Here is a 15,103-nt window from a genome sequence, read left to right on the forward strand (position 1 = left end):
ACACCCTCCATGGTTATTTAACATACGCTGACAAAGCACAGCGCACGGTCGTTTTCACAATTCGCTTGCACTGAAGTGCGGGCTCAGCGGCCGCAATGCAATCCCGCGGCTTTGGGGTCCACTAGCGACAGTGAAAACCAAGGTAGGTTCGTTAACTCCTTCCGACATGCACAACATATACGAAATATACGAGAAAAAACGCAGTGCGTGTGCTTCCTATTGCTGTATTTTTTTAGTGTGGTGTGCAAATTGAAATAGCTGAGCTGGTTGACATAAATGTATTTTGTTTGCTTTCAGAAGACTTTTACGTATGTGGAAGCAAGGAATGTGAAGCTCGAGGTAATGCAGGAGTCTCATTTTTCTCTTAATCTGCATCACTGAAAGTACCGCTTAGCTAATGTTGTGGGTTGTTGGGAGATATTAAGGAAGAGTTTGAAACTTAAACTTTTTTCTTGTAACATGCATACAACATTTCCCTGAATATAGTAGGGCTACCAATTACAGACACTAAATATATTTGCCCTCTTATTCGAATTACGAATGAGGGAATGCATTTACTCGTATATTCACAAAGATCGGTGTCGGTCATATCACCACTCTTTTTCTCTGCGAAAAAATTCTTTGTACATGATTCTGTTTTGTCCATGGCACTGCAAGACAGGATAGATGGATATTAGAATTTCCCCTATGGAACGCCGCGGTGGCGGGTGCTACAGTGCTCGATAGTTTTTCCCGATGTATTTCTCTAATTTGTGTAACTCTAGTGTACTACCTACAAAGCCTCCCGTTTTGAAATAACAACTGTGTTGACTTATATCGTATACAATTTTTAAATCATAAAATTCTGTTTCTAAGTGACTGCCGTCCATTTAAAGCGTTAATGGCCCGACCGTTCTTTATTTGTATAAAGAGCGCTGTGGCCCAACAAATTTTGGCTATTTCGACGAGTTAGGTTCACGGAGAGGTTGCTTTGCCTACAAGCTTCTCAAACCGCATGTAATTTGGCGCGATGTAGGCGAAATTTTTTGGGCCACAGCGGCGAGGATAATCGCGTTCTCGAAATTCTAAAAACGGATATGGACATTACTTACGGTGGGCTGCATGCCTCTCAATAATTAAGGAGCCGAACGGTAATAGTTTAAAAGTTAATTATTAAATATTGGTTAACAAGCCTGCTAGTTAGCACGTCTTAGTTGAATTATGATGTACTACACCACTGACAATGCTATGCCAGAAAAAGCGCGCATCTAATTCAAATAGCTTATTTTTAAAAATTGCAGAAAGTCTTAGGTGAGACACCCTGTATATATATATATATATATATATATATATATATATATATATATATATATATATATATATATATATATATATATATAAGGGATAACAAAATCTTCAAGGCAACTGATTAAAAATATAATAAGTTGGGGAAGTCACATTGAAAAACTTAACAGATTTATTCAACGTTTCGACCAGGGACTGGTCTTTTTCAAGAATGATCATACAGTGCATGGAAGGGTCTTCTTATAGCAGTGAACATGGCACACACAGGGCTTGAAAAAGAAAAATGAGAAAAAATCAAAAGGGGAAAGAGGAAGACAGCCAAGACACGAAACCCAAACGCCAAGGTGCGCCAGCAAAGGCGCCGCCGTGAAAGAGGTGAAAGAGGGTGGTGGACCTGGGCGGGCACGCGACTAGTTAACAAAAAAAAAAAAAAAGAGCGTAGGGGTGGTTAACAAAAGAAGGCAAGTGCCTGCCAATTGTGTGCGTAAGTGTCGCCTCTAGCCACCTCTGTGTGGCCACGCGCGACTCCAGAAAAGCACGAGAACGCACAGGTTGCGGTTGAGCTAAGTGTCTCCACGGGTGGCACGCGGACCCCCAAAACCAGATGAGGTTGCATATGAAGACCATATGGAAAGCTCCTTCTTTACAGGAGTAGAAAAAAAAGGAATAAGTAAAGACAAAAAATGGCTCTGCGATGGCCGAAGGAAACAAAACCACATGAGGGTCGCACGTGAGAACCACATGGATAGGCTCCTTCTTTACAGGAGTGGGGAAAAAAAAAAAAAAAAAAAAAAAAAAGGTATAAAGACAGAAAATGGCACTGCGATGGCCGAAAGGAACGAAAACACACACACGCAGAGGCGACATGAATACACAGAAAATACACAAAATTGTGTCACTTTTGTAGCATTCTTTAGCAGAGGATATGTGGGGAAATGCGTCAAAGCCCACAAATTAAGTTATAGGCAGCGCCAGAGTGTTAGAAAGTGTACCAAAAAGGCAAATTTCATTACATGAAACACCGCTTAGGAATAACACAACAACAATATTAGAATGAATACAAATGGCACGCGAGATAATACAGGCGCCCAAAATTATAATAGAGTTCAAGAGTGTGAAAAATTGTCCCAAGAAACAAAGTTTACCCAAACGCCGTGATCAGCACCAACAAAATGATAATAATGCGGTGAATACACATGAGAGAGAGCGTCACAGAATTCGTGCTTAACCACAACAAAAATAATGTCAGTACCTCGACTAGAAATGAAAGTGTTAAATACATAACAAATCGTTACGCAACTGTCATCATAGTAGATTTAAGAAACAATATTTTCGATGCAAAAGAGTTCACAAGGAAAAGAAAAAACAAACAAAACATTGCAGGAAGATTTAGCCAGAAAGGCAGGAGAGTTTGCCAGGGCTTTCATTAATTCCAGCCGACAAGGTGTTAAATTTAAATATTAGATATGATTCACAGGCTTCCCTGTCGTAATGTGTCTGGAAGCCAGATTGGAGTATGGTGGCTTTGAAGTTTCCAAATGAATGGCCTTTTGTCGTTACGTGTCTTGAAAGAGGCAGATCTGGCAGTGATCTTATGTGTGCTCTGTGGTTATTTATTCTCAATCGGAAAGGAGTTTCAGTTTGCCCGATATACTGAGCACGGCACACACCGCACTCGAGGAGGTAGACTACGTTGCTGGTGTCACAGTTGAAATCTCCTCGAATTTTGAATGAGAAAGACGACGCTGTGCTGCGAGCTTCTGTGACCTTATTCATCATTGGACAAAGTTTACAGCGCGGTTTATTGCAAGGTGTGCACCCTGAGACTTCACCGTTGTCTAGTTTCGAGGAGGTTACGGCATCTTTGATATTCCTTGCCCTCCGATATACGACACGGGGTGGTTCGGGAAGCAAGCGCTTCATTTTGTCGCTCTGAAGGAGAATGTTGTGATGCTTTCTGAGAATAGCGTTAACATTCGGTGCTGTTGGAGAGTATGTTAATATCAGATTAGTTTTGTAGTTCGTCTGCGCAGTCTTGGTGTTATTTAGCATTGTACGGCGGTCTTGTACTGCAGCTTTTTCCAAGGCATCGTCGATGATAGGCTTCGGGTAGCGCTTTCGGACCAAATCCTTGCGGAGTTTCTCACAGTTAGAAGCGAAGTCCTCTTCACGGGAGCAAATGCGTTTAAATCTGAGAGCCTGGCTATATGGTATTCCTTTCTTGCAATGATTTACGTGACTGCTTTTAAAATGCAAGTATTGGTGCCTGTCCGTTGGCTTCCTAAACACGGAGGTGACAAGCTTGTTTTGCGAGATCTGAAGTTTGACATCCAGAAAGCTGATCGTAGTGGTTGAGTAGGTGTGGGAAAAAGAGATGCTTCTGTGAGCATTATTAAAGTTAGCGATGAATTTGAGTAGCTCTTCTTCACCATGGCACCATATAAGAAATATGTCATCTATAAACCTCCTATAAAAAAGGGGTCTGAAGAGACAGCTCTCCAGGTATTCAGTTTCCAGAATGCCCATAAATATATTGGCATAATTAGGACCTACTTTTGTCCCCATTGATGTGCCACTAATTTGCACATAGTGGTCGCCATCAAATTCAAAGTTATTCATTTCCAAAACCAAATGCAGAAGTGTTTCGAGGGTCGTGCCATCCACTGGTCTTTCCAGCTCTGAACCTCTGTAAGCTTTAGCGACCGCCCTGATGCCATCCGAGTGGGGTATGTTGGTGTATAGGGACGCGACATCGAGGGTAACGAGTATGCTGTTTTCTGGAATGAACAGATCAATTATGTCAGAAAGAAAATGAGTTGTGTCTTTGACAAACGAAGGAAAAGTTGGTGGTATGTCTCTGATTAAGCTGTCGACAAAACTGGAAATTTTTTCTGACGCGGTTCCTATTCCGGAAATAATTGGTCGTCCTGGGTTATTTTCCTTATGTATTTTTGGCAGAAGGTAGAACCTACCGGGGATGGGAGACAACGGAAGCAAAGACTTGGCGATTTTATCAGTTTTTTTGTTCTCCTTTACGAGGTCTTCTAGAGTGGTTTGGACCAGATGTTTGAAATCTGAAGTTGGGTCGGAAGCTACAGGTTTGTAAAAAGATTTGTTGCTCAAATCTTTTTACAAACCTGTAGCTTCCGACCCAACTTCAGATTTCAAACATCTGGTCCAAACCACTCTAGAAGACCTCGTAAAGGAGAACAAAATAACTGATAAAATCGCCAAGTCTTTGCTTCCGTTGTCTCCCATCCCCGGTAGGTTCTACCTTCTGCCAAAAATACATAAGGAAAATAACCCAGGACGACCAATTATTTCCGGAATAGGAACCGCGTCAGAAAAAATTTCCAGTTTTGTCGACAGCTTAATCAGAGACATACCACCAACTTTTCCTTCGTTTGTCAAAGACACAACTCATTTTCTTTCTGACATAATTGATCTGTTCATTCCAGAAAACAGCATACTCGTTACCCTCGATGTCGCGTCCCTATACACCAACATACCCCACTCGGATGGCATCAGGGCGGTCGCTAAAGCTTACAGAGGTTCAGAGCTGGAAAGACCAGTGGATGGCACGACCCTCGAAACACTTCTGCATTTGGTTTTGGAAATGAATAACTTTGAATTTGATGGCGACCACTATGTGCAAATTAGTGGCACATCAATGGGGACAAAAGTAGGTCCTAATTATGCCAATATATTTATGGGCATTCTGGAAACTGAATACCTGGAGAGCTGTCTCTTCAGACCCCTTTTTTATAGGAGGTTTATAGATGACATATTTCTTATATGGTGCCATGGTGAAGAAGAGCTACTCAAATTCATCGCTAACTTTAATAATGCTCACAGAAGCATCTCTTTTTCCCACACCTACTCAACCACTACGATCAGCTTTCTGGATGTCAAACTTCAGATCTCGCAAAACAAGCTTGTCACCTCCGTGTTTAGGAAGCCAACGGACAGGCACCAATACTTGCATTTTAAAAGCAGTCACGTAAATCATTGCAAGAAAGGAATACCATATAGCCAGGCTCTCAGATTTAAACGCATTTGCTCCCGTGAAGAGGACTTCGCTTCTAACTGTGAGAAACTCCGCAAGGATTTGGTCCGAAAGCGCTACCCGAAGCCTATCATCGACGATGCCTTGGAAAAAGCTGCAGTACAAGACCGCCGTACAATGCTAAATAACACCAAGACTGCGCAGACGAACTACAAAACTAATCTGATATTAACATACTCTCCAACAGCACCGAATGTTAACGCTATTCTCAGAAAGCATCACAACATTCTCCTTCAGAGCGACAAAATGAAGCGCTTGCTTCCCGAACCACCCCGTGTCGTATATCGGAGGGCAAGGAATATCAAAGATGCCGTAACCTCCTCGAAACTAGACAACGGTGAAGTCTCAGGGTGCACACCTTGCAATAAACCGCGCTGTAAACTTTGTCCAATGATGAATAAGGTCACAGAAGCTCGCAGCACAGCGTCGTCTTTCTCATTCAAAATTCGAGGAGATTTCAACTGTGACACCAGCAACGTAGTCTACCTCCTCGAGTGCGGTGTGTGCCGTGCTCAGTATATCGGGCAAACTGAAACTCCTTTCCGATTGAGAATAAATAACCACAGAGCACACATAAGATCACTGCCAGATCTGCCTCTTTCAAGACACGTAACGACAAAAGGCCATTCATTTGGAAACTTCAAAGCCACCATACTCCAATCTGGCTTCCAGACACATTACGACAGGGAAGCCTGTGAATCATATCTAATATTTAAATTTAACACCTTGTCGGCTGGAATTAATGAAAGCCCTGGCAAACTCTCCTGCCTTTCTGGCTAAATCTTCCTGCAATGTTTTGTTTGTTTTTTCTTTTCCTTGTGAACTCTTTTGCATCGAAAATATTGTTTCTTAAATCTACTATGATGACAGTTGCGTAACGATTTGTTATGTATTTAACACTTTCATTTCTAGTCGAGGTACTGACATTATTTTTGTTGTGGTTAAGCACGAATTCTGTGACGCTCTCTCTCATGTGTATTCACCGCATTATTATCATTTTGTTGGTGCTGATCACGGCGTTTGGGTAAACTTTGTTTCTTGGGACAATTTTTCACACTCTTGAACTCTATTATAATTTTGGGCGCCTGTATTATCTCGCGTGCCATTTGTATTCATTCTAATATTGTTGTTGTGTTATTCCTAAGCGGTGTTTCATGTAATGAAATTTGCCTTTTTGGTACACTTTCTAACACTCTGGCGCTGCCTATAACTTAATTTGTGGGCTTTGACGCATTTCCCCACATATCCTCTGCTAAAGAATGCTACAAAAGTGACACAATTTTGTGTATTTTCTGTGTATTCATGTCGCCTCTGCGTGTGTGTGTTTTCGTTCCTTTCGGCCATCGCAGTGCCATTTTCTGTCTTTATACCTTTTTTTTTTTTTTTTTTTTTTTCCCCACTCCTGTAAAGAAGGAGCCTATCCATGTGGTTCTCACGTGCGACCCTCATGTGGTTTTGTTTCCTTCGGCCATCGCAGAGCCATTTTTTGTCTTTACTTATTCCTTTTTTTTCTACTCCTGTAAAGAAGGAGCTTTCCATATGGTCTTCATATGCAACCTCATCTGGTTTTGGGGGTCCGCGTGCCACCCGTGGAGACACTTAGCTCAACCGCAACCTGTGCGTTCTCGTGCTTTTCTGGAGTCGCGCGGGGCCACACAGAGGTGGCTAGAGGCGACACTTACGCACACAATTGGCAGGCACTTGCCTTCTTTTGTTAACCACCCCTACGCTCTTTTTTTTTTTTTTTGTTAACTAGTCGCGTGCCCGCCCAGGTCCACCACCCTCTTTCACCTCTTTCACGGCGGCGCCTTTGCTGGCGCACCTTGGCGTTTGGGTTTCGTGTCTTGGCTGTCTTCCTCTTTCCCCTTTTGATTTTTTCTCATTTTTCTTTTTCAAGCCCTGTGTGTGCCATGTTCACTGCTATAAGAAGACCCTTCCATGCACTGTATGATCATTCTTGAAAAAGACCAGTCCCTGGTCGAAACGTTGAATAAATCTGTTAAGTTTTTCAATGTGACTTCCCCAACTTATTATATATATATATATATATATATATATATATATATATATATATATATATATATATATAACGTCCTACCTGTCGCAGGATACTGTTCCAAAAGGTCTTCGTCTGGGCTGTACACTTTCCGTGTCCACATTCAGTGAGAGAGAAAAAGAGGAATGGGATAATATACTATTACAAGCACCGCTAAAGCTCACAGAAACGGTCGTCAATTATAGCAAACGGAAAGTTGCCGAACTTAGAGATGTCGAGGAAGAGCAGAGACGCCATGTTCTCTCTACTGCCGAACTGAGCGAACTAAAAAACTACGAGGCAAAAAGAAGAGAGGAAGTAACCAGGGATAAGACCAAAAAGCTAGAACGCGACCGAATTCCGCTGGCTTCAAACAGATATACAGAAACCAAAGCGTCCGAGCTAAGCGCTAATGGTAGGTTGGAAACTGTCGACCGTGAGACTGCTGTCCGAGCTCCAGGGAATGACACAACTGCTCATATTTCTCGGGGTGTTGTCGATACGAGGTTCGCGGCTGAGAACTATGAAACAGCTGGTGGAAACACAAACGTGGTTAATTTTTCACAAAAGATTCTCACACCTGCCGAGCTCAGCCTCATTTTCAAAGGTTTAACTTTTTGTCCAGCATCTGGTAGGTTCAATTAGTTTCAACTTTTTCAGGATCTGGACAATTTCGCGCGAAACCTACGCCTTAGGGAGTATTTCCACGAAAACACCAGAGACAGACAACAAACGATTCCCACCGTGTCAGAGAAGTTGTGGACACCGAGCGAACAACGTGATAGACACTTTGATATGTATATATCTGCGGTGCAGAAGGACATAATAAGGTCGTATGGAAAACAACGTGCGGTTCGCAACAATCTCTCGAACGAAGAACGACAGGCTTTGGAAACGTTGCGTAAAGACGAAAACATCCGAATAAAACCGGCTGACAAGGGTGGAGCTATAGTAATCCTGGACAAATCAGAATATTTAAAAGAAGGCCACCGCCAGCTCAATGATCCTCAGTTTTACAGAAAGCTTCCGAACGACCCCACACGTCAACTGGGGACAGAAATAGAGGACTCTCTTGCTGGACTCGCTAAGGACGGTAGAATAACTCAGGCAATGTTAAAATCAATGTCGGCGAGCAATCCAGCTCCAGGCCGGTTTTATCTCCTCCCTAAAATAAATAAAGTTAACCATCCTGGCCGTCCAATTGTGTCCAGCAACGGGGCAGTGACGGAGAACATATCAAATTTCATTAGTTTTCTCATCAAGGACATCCCTCCCCGTTTTCCCTCGTACATCAAAGACGCAAGCCATTTCCTTCGGGAGATTTCAAACTTGACCATCCCCACAGGAGGCCTTCTGGCTACCATGGATGTTTGCTCCCTGTACACAAATATTCCGCACGCAGACGGCATAGCAGCAACGCTGGCAGCATTCGAAAGCTCCAACTCTTTGGTTGATTTGGACGGTGGAACCCTTTCTCACCTTCTTGAACTGGTACTAAATTCCAACAATTTTGAATTTGATGGCGAGCACTATCTCCAAATAAGCGGTACTGCGATGGGCACAAAAATGGCCCCTAGCTATGCCAGCATCGTTATGGCGTCACTAGAAATTCCCTTCCTTGAGGAACAGCCAAAAAAAACCACTTTTCTACAAGCGTTTCTTAGACGACAACTTTCTTGTATGGGAACATGATGAAGCGAGCCTGCTGGACTTCATTGCGCACTTTAATACCCTGCATCCCTCCATTAGGTTTACCCACTGTATCTCCGACTCAAAGATTAACTTTCTCGACGTGGAAATATCGGTAGACGGCAACTGCCTTTCGACTACCCTATACAGAAAACCAACGGATAGGCAGCAATATCTCCATTTTGACAGTAGCCACCCGAAGCACTGCAAAACAAGTATTCCATATTCACAGGCTCACAGATACCGAAGAATATGTTCTACAAAAGAGGAATTTGACCAGCATACGGGGACTCTCAAGGACGCTTTGTCACGACAAAAATACCCGGGGGAAATAGTCGAAGACGCGGTTCAACGCGCTCGTAGCCTAGACCGTTCTTCCATTTTGGCAGAGAACAAGGTGAAAAAAGACAGCAAAACAAACCTAATCCTTACTTACTCCGCAACTGCTCCCAGGGTAAACAGCATACTAAGCCGTCATTTTAATATAATCAGACAGAGTAATAGGCTGTCACTAATATTCAAGGAACCACCCCGAGTGGTGTACCGCAGGGACAAGAACTTGAGAGACTTGCTTGTCAACGCGAAAACAAAGAAGACCGCTGCCCGAGGTGGATGCCACCCATGCGGAAAACCCCGTTGCAAGGTGTGTCCGCGCATTTCCGACACCAAACTGGCAAAATCCAAGTCCGATGGCTTTACGTTTCACATAAATGAAGAACTCGACTGCGATTCGAGCAATGTTACCTACAAACTTCAATGCGAGGTGTGTGTGGAGGAGTACATTGGTCAGACCAAGACAACATTTCGTTTCCGCTTCAACAACCACAGAGCGCATGTGTCATCCCTGCCCAGCTTGCCCCTTTCCAGGCACCTGCGTCTGCCCCTGCACAGTTTTGAAAACATCCGTGTAATCCTTCTCCAGTCCAGGTTCCCTAACATATATTACAGGGAACAAAGGGAATCGTACTTCATTCATAAATTCGGCACGTTCTCTCATGGCTTGAACGCTACTCCCGGGAGACTTTCCTGCTTAAAGGAGCCAACGTAGGAAATTCCGCCGGTCACAGGCTTTGGACAGCGTTATTATCAGAATACGCCGGAACTTGTTTTTCTTGACAACTGCAGACACACTTTGAAATGGCAGGGAATCTAGCAGTTTATTTCCTGAGTACTTTTTTGTCCAACCTCCTGCCAGCATCCACGTTCCATCCGATATAGACACCTTTGATCTATCACCTAGACCATTGGGACCACGCGGCAGCTCCGCGGGCCGCAGACCTTTCGCGTTTTCCGCACACATGTATTATTATTATTAATTTTAATTTGTTAACTTTTGTATAACTTCTTGTGCTCAATTTTATATTCTCCATGCCATTTTTATTTTCATTTTTCTACATATTACTTGTCATTTGTTATTTACTTACACCAACATCGACTCAACTCGATAATCTCGGAATGATTTAACCTGCGCGTGCATGCAAATCTCGAAACCACATCCACTTCGCCAAACTTTATCAAACTGCTCTCACCATGTCATATTTGTTTGGCGCCACATTTAATCAGTAGTTTTTCTTTTTCTCTTTTCTCTTCCTGTGTGTGCGTTTACATTTTTTGTGTTACATTTTCTTTAAACATTTTTAGAGCAAATTTTTTTTCTGCTCTTCCCTTCTCTTTTTTTTTTGTTCCCCCAAACTCATCTTTGCCTTCCCATTACGCGCTCGGGCTAGCTCAGTATTTTACCCGACGGACGCTGTTTTTTCACGGGAAACTCACTGCGGGACACGGGTTTGGACAGCCTAGTATATTTATGGGAAAAGGGGCGCCAGATTGTCTGGTAGAAAGGCCCGACAGAAGAGCAAAGCGACGAAATGAAGGAAAAATACGCAGAGGGCACAGTCTCAAGTTGCCGTTGCAGCGGTTAACAAGTGAGTATTGGCCGTATCTCGAACACGTCCCTTGCAAGCGTCTCAGGATACCTGATACGGGCCGCCCGCTCGGACCCGGCGGCGTCTTGCGGGAGTGTGCGCGTATTTGGGGGGGGGGGGAGGTAGCGGCTTCCGTGTGCGCCGAGAGCCGGGTTTAACGCTATTTTGCCCCTTCTATCGCTTTGCTGTTCAGGCTCGTTCTTTGCTACTACTTTACCCTTTCCACCTCCCCGTTTGTTTTTCTGGTTGTTGTTCAGCCGCGGCCCGTATGAGACTTGTCGTGCTGCCTATTATACGGTCCCCTGCCCTCATTCTCAAGTTTGTTTAGAGGGCGGAGATTATACCTCCTCGCTTGTTCTGTGTCCTTATATTGACGAAACGGATTCATTGTAAGCCTGCCCTGACGAAGGGAATACCATTCCCGAAACTGTTGGCAAAATAAACGTTAAAAGAACAGTCGCGTTTGTCGTAATACTGTACCTATATATATATATATATATATATATATATATATATATATATATATATATATATATATATATATATATATATATATATACATATATATATAGCGTGATGTGTAAGTTGCGCATGGTTGCAGCCTAGAGTATGGTTACTACCCAGTTACCAGGCGTTTCAGGCCAGTTTGTGATGATGTCACGCTGTCATCTAAGAAGCACCGAAATCACAGAATGTCCTGGCATGATAACTTTTTGCCATGCTCCGAGAAGATACATCGATAGGTCTTTTTTTTTGTATTGGCGAAATGCACCGCGCCACGCACTGAACTTTTGCGTTTGTTGTATTCTATCTTAAATAAGGTGTAGGAATATTCCTTTTACAACTATGCATTTCATTTCAGCAAAGCTCATCAACGAATCTCTGAACACCTCAGCGGATCCGTGCGAAGATTTTTACTCTTATGCCTGTGGTGGGTGGCTTAGCAAATATGGACCAGGACGGAAATCATACGGAGTGTTTGATCAACGGAATGAACACATACGTGAGACGCTAAAAAGTGAGGCGTGTTTTTGTTATCACCTATGCTTCTCACAGTAAACCAAATTCGCACCAGGTACCTGCTACCACTTTGAAATCCTTTGAATACACTGAGCTATCAAGGGAAGCACCATCATGGACTGTTTCAAAGCACACGCTTTTGAAGACTTCCAACACCCTGGAGCGCATGTGTAAGGCAGGCTATATTTGCAGTACTCCGCTACTCAGTCCTGGAACACTTTCACTCTCTACTTTATTATGCCTGTTAGGTAGTAGCAATTGTTTCGCAAGCAAATAAATATTTGGTAAGGGAAGTTGTCTTCCCTAATGAGTATTAACCTGCACTAGCAGTGCAAGTACACTACTTGCACAAGCGGTGTAACAAGTAAAGAAAGCTTTGTGTCCAAAAACATGACGAAACGTGCAACACCACCGGCAAAGCAGAAGTCAATGGTAAACGACGGTCGAGTCAGTAATCGTCATCATGAACGTCACCAGCAGCAGGTTAAAGTCTTGTGCAGGCTATGGCAGCTACATCACAGGTACCTATATCTCGTTTAGTCTGACACCAATGAATTGCCATTTTTGTTAACTATGGCCGCCAAAAGGTTCCTCATTTTTGGGTTCCCGAAGTACTGAACACGCTAAATAGATGCATTTTTTACTAACTTCAAGGCCATTCCCACGAGCACAGTACAAACTCTCATACGGTTCATTCAGCGCTAACCGAACTGAGTTAGCATGTTGGCGACTTTCATTTTTCCTTAATGAACATCGCTTTGTGCCACGTGCAGCCGAAAATAAGAAACATGAATGGCGCTGGATAATTTGGGCGACCTGGGATTTATTACCCGGCACCGACGTTGCACAGTACGAGCGTTTCTGACATTGCACCTTCATCGAAATGCGACCGCCGCGGCCGGGATCGAAGCCCCGTCTTTCGGGCCAGCACAAGAGCACCATTACCGCTGAGCAACCCCAGAGGCTCAACGGTTAACTGAGAGGAATTGTGAACGAATATTTAAACCCACTGAATGCGTTTGATAAAGAGAACGAATGTTAAAATGGCTAAGATTAAAAAGTAGTAAGTTATGAAGAAACTTGTTGAACAATCAGCGAATGATTCGCATGCGCGCTCCAGGATGCATTGCAGCTTGTAGGTGAAATACACAAGCCGCACTTCATACTAGCACGATTTCGGGAACCCATGCTCTATCAGCGCGAGGAACAAAATTCAAGGGTTGTTAATTAGATGTTCGATCAATGCTCGGCATACGCTTGTTAAAGAAATAAGGCGATAATTATTGTCTATGTGTTTCTTGCCCAAATGATGAAGAGGAGCCACCTTCCTAATGTTCCATCGGGTAGGTGAGGTGCATATGTCAAGAGATGCCTGAAAGTTCATTAGAATGATAAAGGACAGGATATTAACATGCATTCTTCAAAAATGTTTTATTGACAGAATCAAGCCTGCAGACAAAATATACTCTACGCTTTCAATAAGGTTAGCAACATCAACAACTTGTAGAATAAGTGGTACCATGATAGCATAGTTGTATACGTAGCTTTGATTCAGCAAGGTTAGGACTAGGGACACGTGAAAAAGTTTGAAATATACATTGTTTAATCATGACATACATTGGCTTTTAGAGGGACCTTGGATAGTGGAGTCATGTGAAGTAATCAAATGGTCACAAGAAAAGTGAACTATGAGCCACATTGGCACGCATTAGTTTTCAGTATGGATTGCAAAGTATTTGAGAGCAAGTAATGATTAGCGTTTTAAAGCGGGTATGTATTCGGCAGAAACAAGTTTGTATGCCATCCAAAGTGAGTTAGTAGGAGATCCCTTAGCTTAACGAGGGAAGGGTGTTTCCTTTCAGAGATAGTCTGATTCAAAGCTGCGGTATAGTAAAATGGAATCTGACAATTGTATGCCCAATTATTTCTACAGTGGGGATGTTCAAACTGGTTTAAATATATACCCTACGCAATCACATATTATGTAGTCCTCTGTAAAGCATCCGTAAATGCAGCTGCGTCTGCTTGGTACTATGAGCTAACGGTCACCAAAGCTTTCAATTATTTTCCTTCGCTCGTCCATAAGCATTACGAGCTCCTTTAAAAAAAGCGAAAAAGCTACAGTATGTTGGAAATATTCTACAATGAGGGGAAGAAGCGCAATACTTTCTTAACGACTCAATATGCATGATTTTTGTTTTTAGCCATCTTCGAGAATATGACCATTGCTACTTCGAACCAGAGTACCGCAGAAAAAGCTGGAGTATTCTTCAAAGCCTGCAGTGGTACGTAAAAATGTAACTTTGATCTCAATACACTTTATCTTTTTTTTTCCAAAGAGGCCGACTGCAGATTTTTTGCTTGAGTACACATGTGTTGTTATTGAGCGCATTCAGTTTCTGGTTAAATCAGTTGCCCTTCATACTCGAACTGTCAGTGTGTGCTCTTATCGACCTCACGTTTGTTAGCAATTCAATATAAAATTATTCATTGACTATACAACTGATGGAATTTTAGACGCATAGACGATAAATGTTTCATGTCCTTTACATATCTCACATAGGACTGCCAAACCATCTGTTACCTTTGTTAAAGGTTAATCTTACCCACCGTGCAGTTTCCTTTTCCTCTGGTAATGAGGGTTTAATCTTGACAGATTTAACTCTGGACACCAGGGTTGTGTGAAAATTATGAGCCTCTACACTGGCCCCTCTATATTGCTTGAACAAACATCCCGCGTTTGCTACTGAGTCGCATCCACTACACTTGTTACTGACCGTCGTTGTGGCATCAAGATTCCCCGTGTGTCGTGCCTCAAGACCTTTGTCCTACGCTCGTCATAGCTCACTCGCAAACAGGATGGTCGCTTTCGTCGGGGGGGGGGGGGGGGGAGGGGGGGCTGGGGTGGAGCTCTTAGTTTAAGCATTACGCCTACACCTTATCTTCTGTTATGTTCATCTTCACCCGTGATCGTCTTCTTCGCAAACGGCATTACTGCAAGCAGCAATAAAGACTGCTCCCGGCGTTCGCAATCTCACAATTTGTTAAATGATAAAGGTCCAGAAAGCTGCCGTGAAGAACACC

At 43.0% G+C, this 15,103-nt stretch overlaps 1 long non-coding RNA gene across 1 annotated transcript; it reads left to right on the forward strand.

The window, feature by feature from the left end:
- Positions 1–295: 295 nt before the first annotated feature.
- On the forward strand, positions 296–14,263 carry LOC149333634 (uncharacterized). Its single transcript, XR_016285141.1, has 3 exons — positions 296–339; positions 11,862–12,017; positions 14,224–14,263. It is a non-coding gene; the product is annotated as an uncharacterized LOC149333634 (long non-coding RNA).
- The last annotated feature ends 840 nt before the right edge of the window (positions 14,264–15,103 follow it).

This window comes from Amblyomma mixtum, chromosome 8, assembly GCF_055824585.1.
Source record: "Amblyomma mixtum isolate Tamu chromosome 8, ASM5582458v1, whole genome shotgun sequence".
In the NCBI taxonomy this organism is placed as follows: Eukaryota; Metazoa; Arthropoda; class Arachnida; order Ixodida; family Ixodidae; genus Amblyomma; species Amblyomma mixtum.